The sequence below is a fragment of the Anneissia japonica genome, unplaced genomic scaffold, assembly GCF_011630105.1.
Source record: "Anneissia japonica isolate Jap-2015-1 unplaced genomic scaffold, ASM1163010v1 scaffold287600_len331809_cov165, whole genome shotgun sequence".
In the NCBI taxonomy this organism is placed as follows: domain Eukaryota; kingdom Metazoa; phylum Echinodermata; class Crinoidea; order Comatulida; family Comatulidae; genus Anneissia; species Anneissia japonica.
The window spans coordinates 30,525-45,372 of NW_022703713.1; the positions used below are offsets into that span (position 1 = coordinate 30,525).

General features: G+C 33.8%; 1 long non-coding RNA gene across 3 annotated transcripts; it reads left to right on the forward strand.

Annotated features, from left to right (window-relative positions):
* LOC117104513 lies at window positions 1-12,032 on the forward strand. 3 transcript variants are annotated; one of them, XR_004444766.1, is made up of 7 exons: window positions 1-251; window positions 2,665-2,784; window positions 4,416-4,587; window positions 5,518-5,644; window positions 9,592-9,649; window positions 11,002-11,118; window positions 11,859-12,032. It is a non-coding gene; the product is annotated as an uncharacterized LOC117104513 (long non-coding RNA). The 3 variants fall into 3 exon arrangements; XR_004444767.1 differs by having other exon boundaries at window positions 4,416-4,509; XR_004444768.1 differs by lacking the exons at window positions 4,416-4,587; window positions 5,518-5,644; window positions 9,592-9,649; window positions 11,002-11,118; window positions 11,859-12,032 and adding an exon at window positions 3,275-3,333.
* The last annotated feature ends 2,816 nt before the right edge of the window (window positions 12,033-14,848 follow it).

The following is a 14,848-nucleotide window of genomic DNA, read 5'->3' on the forward strand; positions in this document are numbered from 1 at the left end:
ATGTACTGCCATCAGTTTCAGAAGTTTTCTTCGAAAGTCAGAGAAATTCTTTTGCAAGTGAATGTACAGTGGAATCTATAGTGAGTAGAAGCAGGGACTCGCTGGTTTCAGATGAACCAATTAAAAGCCAGCAATTTGAGTAGAGTGCGCAGTCCACATATGATAGCATGAATGATGAGTCTGATCTCAATAGCGCCCTCTATGATAGTGTCAGGAATGCAGTTGAAACATTGAATAGTAACAGTAAAGAGGTAAATAGAGCATCTTTTATCTTTTTATGTTTTTGGGGGTGGAGTTGGGGAGAGGGTGGGGTAGGCTGGGGGAGGGGGCTAGTGTACATTTTAAATGGTAATTTTATAGAGCATCCACATATTTCATAGAGGGTCTAGGGTTCGAATCCTGATAGAGACAATGTTTTTTTTTTTTTTGAAAACCTTATCACCTATGGCTTGACTGGCAAAGTGTTCCTTCATACCAAACTGTCATCAACTTCTTTATTGTTTGCTGCATATTACGCAATACCTTGAGAAAATAAATGCTCCAAATTAGAAAATGCAAAGTACAAAAGTAATATAAACAATACAGAAGCCCTAGTAGGTCACAGGCTTAGTGATGAAACCACAGACACACCCGGTAGTTGATAGTAATCCACAAATTGCACTACAGTACTTCTACAGCCCATTGTGGTTGCAATGTGGCCTTACACAGTATTCCACTGATAAAACTTGATTGACTTGATAGTTGGTTTCGCACCCAGCCAGGCTGTAGACAAAACCCCAAAAGTAGATCTTATTTTGAAATGAGCATTAAATGATATTATTTTGAAATTACTATTAATAATTCTTATTTTCATTTTTTTTTTTTATAATTGTATTATATTATTATTTTTTTTTCATTAACAGAATTAATCAATTCCCAAAATTTATCATTCATTTTCATTTTTTTTTTAATTTGTTGAATACCGGTTTGTCAGACAAGGCCTGTAGCAATAATTGTGTGAGTGCAGGATGTGTGGCCTATGTAAAGATTCTCTCCACAGCCATGCAATGCATGGTGACAGGTGTGGAACCCCTCAAATTCAACATTTGACCTCCATATATAACAGCTTTTCTCATTTACCTCCTCAGAGTACAACTCAGATCTTCATTACTGTATCGTGAAGCTTGCCATCCCAAAACCAGCAGCAGTAACCAACAAATGAAAATTGAGTTTTGAATATATTCTGATTCTTTACATCGTAAGCTTTAAAATGATGGCTCATTACTGCAACTGATTTACTTTTGCCAAAGTTATGAGTAAAAGTATTACAGCTTTGCTGTACTAAAGTATGTACAGTAGAGTACTGACATATACATTGTTATTACTCAGTTTAACATACAGCGACGGTAACGCTGGGTTTGGGATGGCATCCCTCATATATTCTATTTATTGTTAATTTAAATATAATTTAAGTATTTTATGCACTGTATTTATGTCTTTCAGGTAATTATTTAATTTATATCTATATAATGTGTATTCCCAACCCATGAAAACAAATTTCATGTACTGTAATTGTATATTTGTCAATAAATGGAATGGAATCTTGGTTCTTAAAGTTAGGGTTTCAATCCCTCGCTGTGCATTTCGCTTGTGTCCTTGAATAAAGCACTTTATCTGACAGTTGGTTTCTTTCCACCAGAAACAACATTCGAGCATGTGGACCCGGGGAATTAAAAGTGCTTTATATCTAAAATAAAACAAAATTGACAAATATTCTAATAGTTTATAGAGGGTCTAGGGTTCGAATCCTGATGGAGACAATGTTTTTTTTTGAAAACCTTATCACCTATGGCTTGACTGGCAAGGTGTTCCTTCATACCAAACTGTCATCAACTTCTTTATTGTTTGCTGCGTACTACGCAATTCCTTGAGAAAACAAATGCTCCAAATTAGAAAATGCAAAGGAGGATACCACAAAAATCCTGATCAGGACAAAGTCAATTTTATCTTTAAAAAACTTTAACTAAGTAACAAATTGCCTAAAATTGTTCTACTACAAAAGCAATATAAACAATACTTTTATGTTGAATAAATTATGGCATAATACTCAAAACTAATATGCAATTATTGGTAAATGATAAATTTTTGGTGTTTGTAGGGTACCTTAGCAAGCGTGCATATTTTTATTTTATGTTATTAATTGTTTTAGGCCCAAGGCCGGAGACATGTCAAACAAAGGCATGATCTTACCCGCAAAGCTTCAACTCCACTCATTATTTAATATTAATGATAGTAATTGTAGAGTTTATTTTGGCCCTATTTGCTGTGAACAATTTATAGTTGCTAAGATTTCATGATTATGAAATGAACGGTGGTGCTGTCCAACAAGTTGGTGGTTTCAATTTTGTCTCAGTTTGGCATTGATTTGATGATGCTGTGTTGAAAATTTGCCTTTTAAATGCCCTTCCTTATAAAGTAAGGTTTTCATTATTTTTAATGGGAAAAGCATGGAGACTTTGTTTATTTGCATTATATAGGTCTGCCTGTTAATATTACTATATATGCAAATCCAAAAAAACATACCTGTAGCAATAGTAGTTTTTACTTTGATATAAAAATCCTCAAAAATTGAAGTCAAAAGATTCATTATCAATTACATGTAAGTCTTTGTTTTCTTCTGTTAAGAATTGCTATGAAGGAGACAATTGAGGCAGATTTTATGCCACCAAATCCTCCTGGTAGCCTTCAACAAGACAGAAGCCCTAGTGGGTCACAGGCTTAGTGATGAAACCACGGACACACCCGGTAAGTTGATAGTAATCCACAAATTACACTACTTGCACAGCCCATTGTGGTTGCAATGTGGCCTACACAGTATTCCACTGATAAAACTTTATTGACTTGATAGTTGGTTTCGCACCCAGCCAGGCTGTAGACAAAACCCCAAAAGTAGATCTTATTTTGAAATGAGCATTAAATGATATTATTTTGAAATTACTATTAATAATTCTTATTTTAATTTTTTTTTTTTTTATAATTGTATTATATTATTTTTTTTTCTTTCATAAACAGAATTATTAAATTCCCAAAATTTATCATTCATTTTCATTTTCTTTTAAATTTGTTGAATACTGGTTTGTCAGACAAGGCCTGTATCAATAATTGTGTGAGTGCAGGATGTGTGGCCTGTGAAGATTCTCTCCACAGCCATGCAATACATGGTGACAGGTGGGGAACCCCTCAAATTCAACATTTGACCTCCATATATAACAGCTTTTCTCATTTACCTCCTCAGAGTACAACTCAGATCTTCATTACTGCATCATGAAGCTTGCCATCCCAAAACCAGCAGCAGTTACCAACAAATGAAAATTGAGTTTTGAATATATTCTGATTCTTTACATCGTAAGCTTTAAAATGATGGCTCATTACTGGAACTGATTTACTTTTGCCAAAGTTATGAGTAAAAGTATTACAGCTTTGCTGTACTAAAGTATGTACAGTACAGTACTCACATATACATTACAGCGACGGTAACGCTGGGTTTGGGATGGCATCCCTCATATATTATATTTATTGTTAATTTAAATATAATTTAAGTATTTTATGCAATGTATTTATGTCTTTCAGGTAATTATTTAATTTATATCTATATAAATGTGTATTCCCAACCCATGAAAACAAATTTCATGTACTGTACTTGTATATTTGTCAATAAATGGAGTGGAATCTTGGTTCTTAAAGTTTAGGGTTTCAATCCCTCGCTGTGCATTTCGCTTGTGTCCTTGAATAAAGCACTTTATCTGACAGTTGGTTTCTTTCCACCAGAAACAACATTCGAGCATGTGGACCCGGGGAATTAAAAGTGCTTTATATCTAAAATAAAACAAAATTGACAAATATTCTAAACTTATTATTAAAGGCAATGCAGTCATATTGATCAACACTGCACACGGTTTCTAATCAAAAGAGTATTTTGCATGCAACTTGCATTCCATTAATTGTTTGTTTATATATTGTGTGTTCATAATTTTTATTTTATTATTCATGGATGATAAACCATGCAAAAAAAAAAGTAGTTTTCTTTATATTAAAATACTAAAAATATTATAATGGCAAAACAGAGATAAATTATCCTTCGGAGTCTGCGCTTTTACATACTGGATCAGCTTTGTTTAAATCATCATTTTTAATACCAGTATTACCAGTATCATTATTATCATTATTATTTTATTTAACATATCATATCAGTACAGATCAGCAAATGTTTAATTTAATGGTTAGATTGATGATAATAATAATAATAATAATAATAATAATAATAATAATAATAATAATATACTGTAATGCTAATGATTTATATACTGTAGTGTCAATTCCAAATCAATGATCAAAGGCACTGTGCACTTTTTTTATTTTAATTATTTTTTAATTAGAAGCTCGCTATTCAACATCAATGATGAAAGATACGACCAGCATTGGAAGAGCTGCAGTCCTGTGATGATCCAAATGGGCAACAGTTGGCTAGCGGTAAGTGTCATTTAGTCTTTAAGTGGACAGATGAAAAATTTGAAAAGTCAACTACTGCCGCTATAGTCATTTGAAAGGGTAAGCTATGGATTCTTTCTAGTATGTTATTTTACAAGCTTACAGGTTTCATTGATCAATTTACTTTCAACAAAAATAAGGACTAGAAAGCTTGAAATACTTACAAAGAAAAAGCAGTAAAACCAGAAACTGAAATAAAGTACATGAAAACAAATTTGAACTATATGATCTCCCTAAAGTGACTATTCCAATATAGGACCCCTGAGTAGTCGTGAATAATAAACTGAACTCATTCAGCTGATGAAGTCTTGTTGACAACAAGACGAAAGCTAGCGTAAGTAACATAAAATATTAGTTTACTATTGAAAAATAATTGGATTGAACTAAATCAGTCAAAAAAACTTACAAAATATAATTTATTGAACACAAAGCCTTTTATGCAACAAACTTCTTGAGGATGCTATTTATAATATGAAAATGTCTTAATCCTTGAATAGCGCATAGTGGTTCCAGGATTTCCAAGTTTAAGAATCATGATTTCTACTTGTATGTCAATATGAAAGAAATGCTTATATTGCTTATTATTATATTTTTTATTATTATTTATACAATTTTATCTTAAATAAAACATCGCACACAGTTTCTTTTGTATATATGCAACATTTTTCATATATTCTTAAAACTATTCTATTATACGCACACTCGCATTATACATTATTAGGCTATTAGGCGTTATATCTTTATTAGTATTATTATATCTTTTACGAACTCAAAAGCAAAAAGCAACTGTCATACACTGCCAGGGGGTGTTGCCGTGGGTGCATTTTTATCTTTAAATGCAATTCCTAGCATATTCTCAGCCTGTTCATATGCACTACTACTAAATCATTCAAGGCAAAATTCATATTCTTCAGAATCATCTAATTTTTTTTTTTTTTTTCTTGGCCTTTATAGCATTACTAAAAGCTTTACACCTTTTTTCATATAAAGAAATCTTGGAAATCACATGTATATATGAAACATGAAGGATGCCGGCACCTCGACCTCTGAAGATTAGAGCCTAAAAGATTTTCACAAAAACGTGATGCAATATTATCAAAAGGATTGTTTATTTTTGGTAAATATTTCAGCTGCTCTGAGTTTTTTCTATTCTTCTTTCTTCATGCTTCTTCCATATTTACGTTAAATCTAATTTATTTTACTATTAATAAATATTGACACATAATGTTTAAGTAAAAAATATGATTATATGTCATCCAATGCAATATTACATCATAGGGAATAAATTCATTCCGGATTCAGTAAATTATTTGTGAATTTTCTTTCCTTTAGTTAATCCAGTGTCAATTTTTTATATTAAAGTAAATGTTGTTTTTACTTACAGACTTGACATGGATTAACTATAAGGAAAGAAAATTCACAAATACATTATTACATATTTTAACTGGACTCTAGAACTAGGCCTGTGTATACATTGTGTCTATTTAAGATATCTCAATCTTTGTTGAGGGTATGTCCTGGTCCCGACCCTTTAATGTCACTACTGGATAGGCTTATCTTCATAAGACTTAATGGATGCCTTGTTCAAAGCAAGATATCAAGTTGTCTTTTACCCAGTACCGTTACGTATTCTATTCGTATGGGAAATCCTTATCCTAGTCAATGGTTTTTTTTTTAACAATGATAAACTCTTATTCTTTATTTAAAAAAAAAGCCCCATAAGTACAGTAGCAGCCCAAGTAGTTGTAGTTCAAATGTACAAAGGAACACAAACAAGAAAATACAGAAGGAAACATCAAAAGTACAATTAAAAACCATACTCAAGTACAAAGTCAAATATAATCAAAATATAAAAAGACATAAATATGTCAGTTACATAATATTATAAGTGGGTGGGGGGAGGGAGGGGTTTTCACTTAGTTTAGGTTTTCATTAGTTTTAATAGGAAAAGCATATTGTTTACTTGCACTATAGGTTTACTTGTTATTATTATGCGAATCTAAATATTAAACAGCATTTAATAATTTTTGCTCTACGAGAGAAAAATCCAAAGCAGGAGGTCATCTATTCTTTTATCTATTTTTTATTTATGCCACTAAATCCACCCAGCAGCCCTCAGCAAGGCAGAAATCCTTGGGGGTCACACATTAACCTAGTGAGCCTTGGACACACCAGGTAAGTTTATAGTAATCCACAAATTACACTACTTCTAGAGCCCATTGTGGTTGCAGTGTGGCCTTACACCATAGGCTTAGCCAGCGAGCCGTCCGCCCGTCTTTTGGCTGGCCATCAATTGTTTAGGACGGCCACTTTTACCTTTTGACCTAATCAGCTCAGCCTAGCCTAATTGGGCCAGGTCTACCTTTAGCAAATTCTTTATATTCTTCAAATCTATTGAATAATATATTCAACTAAAGCTAAATCTTATTTACGTTTTTTAAAAACAACCTTTATTGATTGAATGTATATTGTTTTCATACCAATATTCAGTGGGGATTCCCAGAAAATATAAAGCTTAACCATTGCCTACGGCTGTGAAAAGTTCACTAACAACATGCGTCATGTTCAAAACATTTATACCCTCTGGAAAATTGACGGTTCTGAGTCGCCCACAACGCATGCACGTAGCTCTGCAAGTACAGTACTTGAAATTTGTTTTTCTGGCTAAACCCCAGCCTTGCACACTATACTTGGTTGATTTGATAGTACTCCCCAGGAGCCATAAAGTGTTTTAAAGTAGGTTTTGCACACATCCATAGGCTGTAAGCAAAACCCAGTAGGCCTACCCTTTTGATTTTAATAAAATAGAGAAACTTTATTTGTTTAAAAAAAAAGGAAACCCAATTAAAGGTAAAAAAAAAAAACAGTACATATGTAAAATTCTAACATAAAAAGTTAAATCATGGCAGTGGCATATATAGGTGGCCGGTGGGAGGCAGATTTCACTCGCCCTCTCTAAACACTTGCACCTCCTCCATTGATAATGTTCGAAGCAAAAGAAATCAATTATCTCAAGTAGATAAAAATCACCTTATCTTTGTGAGCTAGCTCCCCCTCACTTAATCATCGAGCACTCCCCCCACTTTACCTTCACTCCCCCCTCAGCCCCAACATTTCCAGACTCCTTTATATGTCAATGATCTTTACCGATGTTGAATGCAATATATATTTAATAACAGAAGTGTGTGTATTGATTAGATGAATTTCTGAGATGTCTTATTTACACGTTAGTTTTATCACAAGGGTCTGTGGTTGTTATTATGCATTAATCAATTTTTCTTGGTCCTCCATAAAATGATACCACCATAAATTTCAGGAGTTTTATGCAAAAAGCAGAGAAATTCTGCTGCAAATGAAAGTACAGAAAAATCTATAGTGAGTACAAGCAGGGACTCGCTGGTTTCAGATGGACCAATTAAAAGCCAGCAAGCCACTATGATAACATAAATCCACATATGATAACATAAATGATGAGTCTGATCTCATAGCGCCCATAGTGTCAGGAATGCAGTTGAAACATTGAATACTAATACTGTAATAAAGAGGTAATAGAGCATCTTTCTTCTTTTTTGGAATCTTTTTATTTTGTGTGTCAATTTTTGAGTCAACATAAATTAAAAGAGAATCACAAAAATACATCAGTCAAAAGAAAAGAAAACATCAAAAATGTCTTTGATGGCATAGTAACTACTGTTACATGCTTAAAATCAAATCTCAATTCTAAACTGTGAACATGGAGAAACTAATAATGATGTTGATTACTAAATTTTTAAAAATATTTGAACACATTTTAAAGATGAAATTAACACTACTAAAAGAACAAGTTTTGAGCAAAAAAGCTCTGACAATTGGTACTTGGCCAATTTTGTCGATACAATATTGCTCACCTGAGAGGTTGAAAACTCTTGCCCGTCTTTCATGACATGTATTCTATTGCTATAAAGTGCTATGTTTAGTTTCCAAGAAACTTTCATATAGTAAAATTCATCATCATCACATCACCATTTTATAGTCAAAATGAAGCAAATTTATTTCCGACAACCATATACATCAAAGCCAATGTTTTTAAGTTGTATTTTCTATAGTACCGTATATTAATTTAATTTAATTAATATGTTTGATGTACGGTACTATAGAAAATACAACTTAAAAACATTGGCTTTGATGTATTTACTTTTGCATTCAGAACCGCGAGTCCACACCCATCTCTACCCCACTATAATTTGGGCTGAGGTGATAAAATTCGGGGAAATAGTACCTCTAGATTGCTGCATATGACACTTTTGTATAGTATAATTCATCATCATCGATCTAATACATTGCTGTGATACTGTATATTGTACCATAGAAAATAAATCTTAATTATCTTTGATGTATTTACTTTACATGTGCCGAAAACCAATCTTATCTTTGCATGGCGAAGAGTATAACAATATATAAATTCTTGCGGTACACCACATAGATATCTACATGGTGTACCACAAGAATTATTATATACCGTTTATACTCGATATGAAATGTTATTGGACTGTGGAAGTTCAATAATAGTTGCAGTGATGGCGTCACGATTGACTTATAATACAATTTAGGAGATTGCGATTGCACCATCTGCACCCCTGCAGCATCCTCCCACCAGTTGCTTCTTCCACCTTAAGCCTCCTTTCCACTAGGCCAATCTGTTCTTGCGAAGCGAAAGCGTCGCTTCATGCGCATTCACATTCCTATCGGAGTTTTTGCAAAGTGAAAAAAATGCGCAACCAATCAGAGCTCAGGAAGCTAACCGACGCTTTGATTTGTGCGAATAAATTCACCCAGTGGAAAACCAGCTTAGGACCCCTAAAGTTGCCGTGTTAATCTGAACCATAAAGTAAAAACTAAAACAGCAGTTTTAATACTTATACTAATACTTTACATAATTTATTCAACACCAAGCATTTGCAGTAACTTCTTCAGGATGCAATGTACCATATGAAAATATCTTAATCTATTTATTAGCGCATAGCAGTTCCAGGATTTCCAAGTTCAAACATCTTATTGATTTCTACTCGTATGTTAATTTGAAAGAAATGGTCTTCAATGGAGAATTTGGTTACTGGAAACCAAAAAGAACAATTGGAGACAGGTATGTGCACCCGCCCTTCCTATTCATGTGATACTGTAGTTTTTTTGGGGGTATATGCCCACCTCAGATGCTTGCTTCAAATTTGTAGGTTATTTTCTGATTTTATGTTGTGTTCTTCCCCAATCAAAAGCTCAGTTTTTGACCAATCTCAATTTACCTTTACAAATACTTTTAAGGAAAAAATGTAAGATCAGCTTTGATTTGTTCATGCAGTGTTAAAAATTTGCCTTTTAAATGTCCTCCCTATATTATTCTTATAAGTTTGCATGGGAAAGAGTAATAATATATTAATTCTATCATATCATAAATTACGTGCATCGTAATTTTTTAGGCAGCTGCGCCGCGAGCATCTCCATATCAAGGTTGATAGATACGTGCGCCTGATAAATCCCTGATTGATTGATTGATATCTACATGGCGTACCACAAGAATTATTATATACCATATACTCGCATATAAGGTGATCGGCGTATAAGATGACTGATAAGTTAGAGAAGATTTTTTGACAATTTTTGTATGTCGGGCGTATAAGACGACCCCCTGTTTGATGGTCGGAGTTCCTATATTTTTCTGCTTTTTGTGGTACTGATACTGCAGCTAGCTGGCTAAAAAAACGGAGACAAATGCGAGGCTAATCTATTAAATAATACCATTTTATGAGTGTTAAATGTTCCTCAAAATAAAAACTGTTCATTCGTACTAACATTTAGTAGCTTCATTACAGTAGTAAATTCACATGTACGGACATGTTATGCTCATAAGACGAACATAGTCTTAAAAGTCTATAATGTGTATGTCGTGCTTATAAGACGCGTTTTTCAATTGTATTTTGCTATTTTAAATCTTGTCTTATACGCGAGTATATATATGGTAATACATTATTTCCCTATATTGGTAAAAACATTTTTATGAATAGAGGATTCCCCAGATGTAAACCCATCTCCTCCCTCCCCTCCCCCCCAAAAAGAAAAGAGTTGGGGGGGGGGGGTGAAGGCTGTATACTTGAGGAATTACAATAGTAATGCAATGTGCAGATGGCCATGGTTTTATGTAATACTCAAGAGTTTAATATTAAATGATGTCATGTTACTGTATGTATTAAAATATTATTTATTATAGGTATTCACTTAGTTTAGGTTATATTATGTAAGGAAAAACATTGAGACCTTGTTTATTTGTGCTACAAGTCTGCCTGTTATTATTATGTGCAAATGCAAAAGAAAAACAAAGCAGTAGTAAGTAAGTTTTACTATCAACAGAAAAATCCTAAAAATTGAAGTTGAAAGACTGATTATCATTTTGTAGGTGCACCAAAGCAAGGAGGTTATCTATTCTTCTTTTTTTCTTTTTAGAATTAATTAGGAGACAATTGAGATGGAATTTATCCCGCAAAATCAATCTAGTAGCCCTCAGCAAGGCAGAACCCCTAGGGGGTCACACATAGGCTAATGGAGCCTCGGACACACCCAGTAAGTTGATAGTTTTTCACAAATTCCACTACTTCTAGAGCCCATAGTGGTTACAGTGTGGCCACACACTATACTTGGTTGACCAGGAGCCCTTAAGTTTAAGTAGGTTTGGCATGTAGGCATAGGCTTTTGATTGTAATAAAATACAAAAACTTTATTTATCAAAAACAAAAAAAGGAAAATTGTATTGTTGACAGGCTCGATAAAGACACAAGCTTAAAAAATAACAGTACATGTAAAAATACAACTTAAAAAGCTAAATCATAGGCAGTGGCATATATAGGTTTAGGAAGAGGTTTTTACTCTCCCCCTCCCCCTACCCACCCAAAACACTTGCACCTCTTTCATTGACAATGTACGAAGCAAAAAAATTACTCTCAAGATCACCATATCGTCTACCAGAAATACGATTCCATTAGACAAAATCAGGAGACAATTCTACACGATACGTACTGCGGTTCTCAAAAAAAATTTCTTGTTCATGATTGATCAATTGTTAGGTCAACGTAGGTTATCTGTTTGTTGCCGGAAGAGAGAGGCCCACGTGCGAGCTTCGTGAGACTTGCTTGGAGATTCTGGAGGAATATTGCTCCGGTTTTTTTTTTGCTGGAATTGCAGAGCTATAATGATTAAACATTATCTGGAATCATGCCAGAGCAGTTCTATATATGACCTTGGCAAATGTTATTGTAAAGTCTAGGCCTGATATATTGTAATAACATCTCATTTTTTTTCTATAGGCCCTAGCCTACAGTAGACAGTCCTAGCCTACAGTAGACAGCCCTAGCCTAGGCAGGCCTTTCTGTTGCTCCCCGATCAGTTGTGCACACCTTGCAGTGTGTTACTCCTACCAGCACAGTGTCTTCTCGTCTAACGCATGTAAGTATGAAAGTAGAGAGAATATGCTCTGAACTTCTAATATATGCACTCATCAGTATTAAGCATTAAAGTGTGGAATGGAACTAGAAATGCATACTGATGTAGAACTTCTTTATTATACTCGAAGTAGTAAATTACCATTTATATAGGACAAATGCAAGTCCTGCCCTACTTAGGGGTGGTGCCAGGATTTGCCCGACCGGGGGTTAAAGGTCCTAGACGAGAACAAAGTTGGCGTGGTCGCTTAAAGTCTTTTGAAAGTAGTCCATTGGACAAGCCCCACATAAGTATGACAATTTGAGGGTTTCAAAGGCTTAAGTAATCCATTTTACAGTATGTAGATTTTACAGATGTAAAACATTATGTAGAAAATACTATGTTATTTTTTCTCCCCGACGAATTGTGGTTTTTATCCCCGACTGAAAAAACACTTTTATTGTGTTACACTGACAGACTTGTTCAATCACTTCGTTGAAGTTATAAATAGCATTCATAGGCCTATTCAGTTTATAGTGAACATTAAATGATCTTCACTCCAAAAAAAGGTCACTTGTTAATCTTGTTATCTTATTAATTCTTTTTCAATCATAAACATCAGATACGACATTAACATATTTGGATGACCCAAAATACATAGACTTAATCTGACAATTAAGACTCTGTTCGATGTTGAATACTGTAATTGAAACTTGTAGGTGTTTATGCAGTCCCCAGCCAAAGAAGAATACAAAGAAAAAGAATTCTAGACTTGCCTTTTCAGGAGCCGTGAGCTGAATATTTATTTGTTACAATAAGAAAATTAAAAGTCGGGGAAGCTCATTTCCTGCCATCTAGGAAAATTTTTTGGGTGAGGACCCCGATTCATGGAAAAAAGAATACTATGCAACATATGTATACCAGTACACACATAATAGGCCTATTTACTGTAATAAGAATGAGAAAAATTTACCTGACCGTTTGCAAGGGGGGGAAGGGGGGTGGAAACCTAAATTTTGAAAAACTTAGAAGTCATTAAATGACACTTCAGAAGTCGGTAAACGCATTTCTTACCATCTAGAAATCAACATTTTACCAGGGCTTCATCATGGAATCATTTTCAAAAGGGGAAAAACCTTGAATTAAAGAACTTAGAACATAGAAGTCATTAAAAGACACCTCAGAAGTCGGGAAAGCTCATTTCCCGCCATCTAGAAATCAAAATTTGTTGCCAAGGGAACCCGGAGCCCCCTTCTCTCTGAGGTTCATCGATTCATGGAACCGGAATCATTTTCAAGAGGGGAAAACTTTGAATTTTGAAGAACTTAAATGTCATTAAAAGACACCTCAGAAGTTGGAAAAGCTCAAGCATTTCCTGCCTGCTAGGAATAAAAATGTTCGGACCCCCTTTCTCTCTGGGGTGTATCAATTCATGGATGGAAAAAAGAATATGTACAGTATGCAACTGCTCATTTTTTTTTTTTAATTTATATATACACACACATAACAGGCCTATTTACTGTAATGAGAAAGTACCTGACCATTTTCAAGAGCTGGAAAACCATGAATTTTGAAGAACCTAAAATTCATTAAAAGACACCTAACTTAAAAGTCGGAAATGGTAATTTCCCGCCATCTAGGAATCCACATTTTCCCTGGGGAGGACCCCTGGACCCCCTTCCTGTTTGGGTTTTTGGGAAAAATATTTATCCCACCCCACTAAATTTTAACCCAGATCCCCCTGAATCATATTCCCATTCATCTTACTATTGCAGACCCCCCCCCCACTTTGAAAAACGTTCCGCCGGTCCTGTATAATATATTTTTAAAATAAATATCTAAAAAATGTTATTTAATTAAATATTAACTGAAAGTAAATAACGTAGATTAGATCAATAAAAGTGGACATAGTAGTAATCCTTATCTATTCATTAACAAGAATAACATCTTCGATCTTCTAACCAGTTTTATATAGCCTGAGTTATTTTCGACCTAGGCAAACCTTGCTGAAAAAGTACACTTTCTCCATCAAAAGGCATTTTATAGAATGACATTTTCGAAGCACAAACTCCTGTAGATCAAACCCAGTACCGTTACAAATTTAATTGTGCGGGAAATCCACTCATGAAATTTTCTCGTTGATTTATAATCAGGTGGCAATGGGTGGGAACAACAAGATTTTTTTTGCTCCATAACTAGATATTCAACCGTAGTAGAAAGTCTAGTGGTGGGTTGGTGCACCAGGTAACTTCGGCTTTGAATCTAGAAAATTGAGTTGTGTTAAACTGAGTAGAGTATACAATAAACATAATTTGTTATTAAAGTTACAGCAGGTAGGCTAGGATAATGCCTATGTTTATTAATTTAGTATTAATAATGAATGCAAAATAATGTTTTTAAACAATAACAGGAAAAAGAATAGGAAAGAAACTTAGAGCAGCTTAAAATAAAATCGGAAAAAATATATAATAAAAAATGTCATTATTTAATATTGTTATTTTATTTGTTATAAAATGAGTTTTGAGAACTATTCACCAGAGGTGAAGGCCACATAATTCAATATCAGATCTTTAACTTGTAACGTGATTTCCAATATCTTTATATGAAAATAGTAGAATAGTAGGCCTATTTCAAATTTACCGATAGAAAAATTGTAAAATAATAAATTTTCAGTCATTATTATATTTTTTTAAACGTCGGTAATTATTTTACACTATTTGCCAATAAAAAATATTGTTAGTTTATTAGCTATAGCTAAAATTAATTTGCGTTTTTAGGTAAGAAAACTTATATTATTATTAGTAGGCCTATGCCTATATTTATGAAAATCTCACATACGTTTTCCGACTCCCGAGTCTCAGCTGGGTCGGCATGC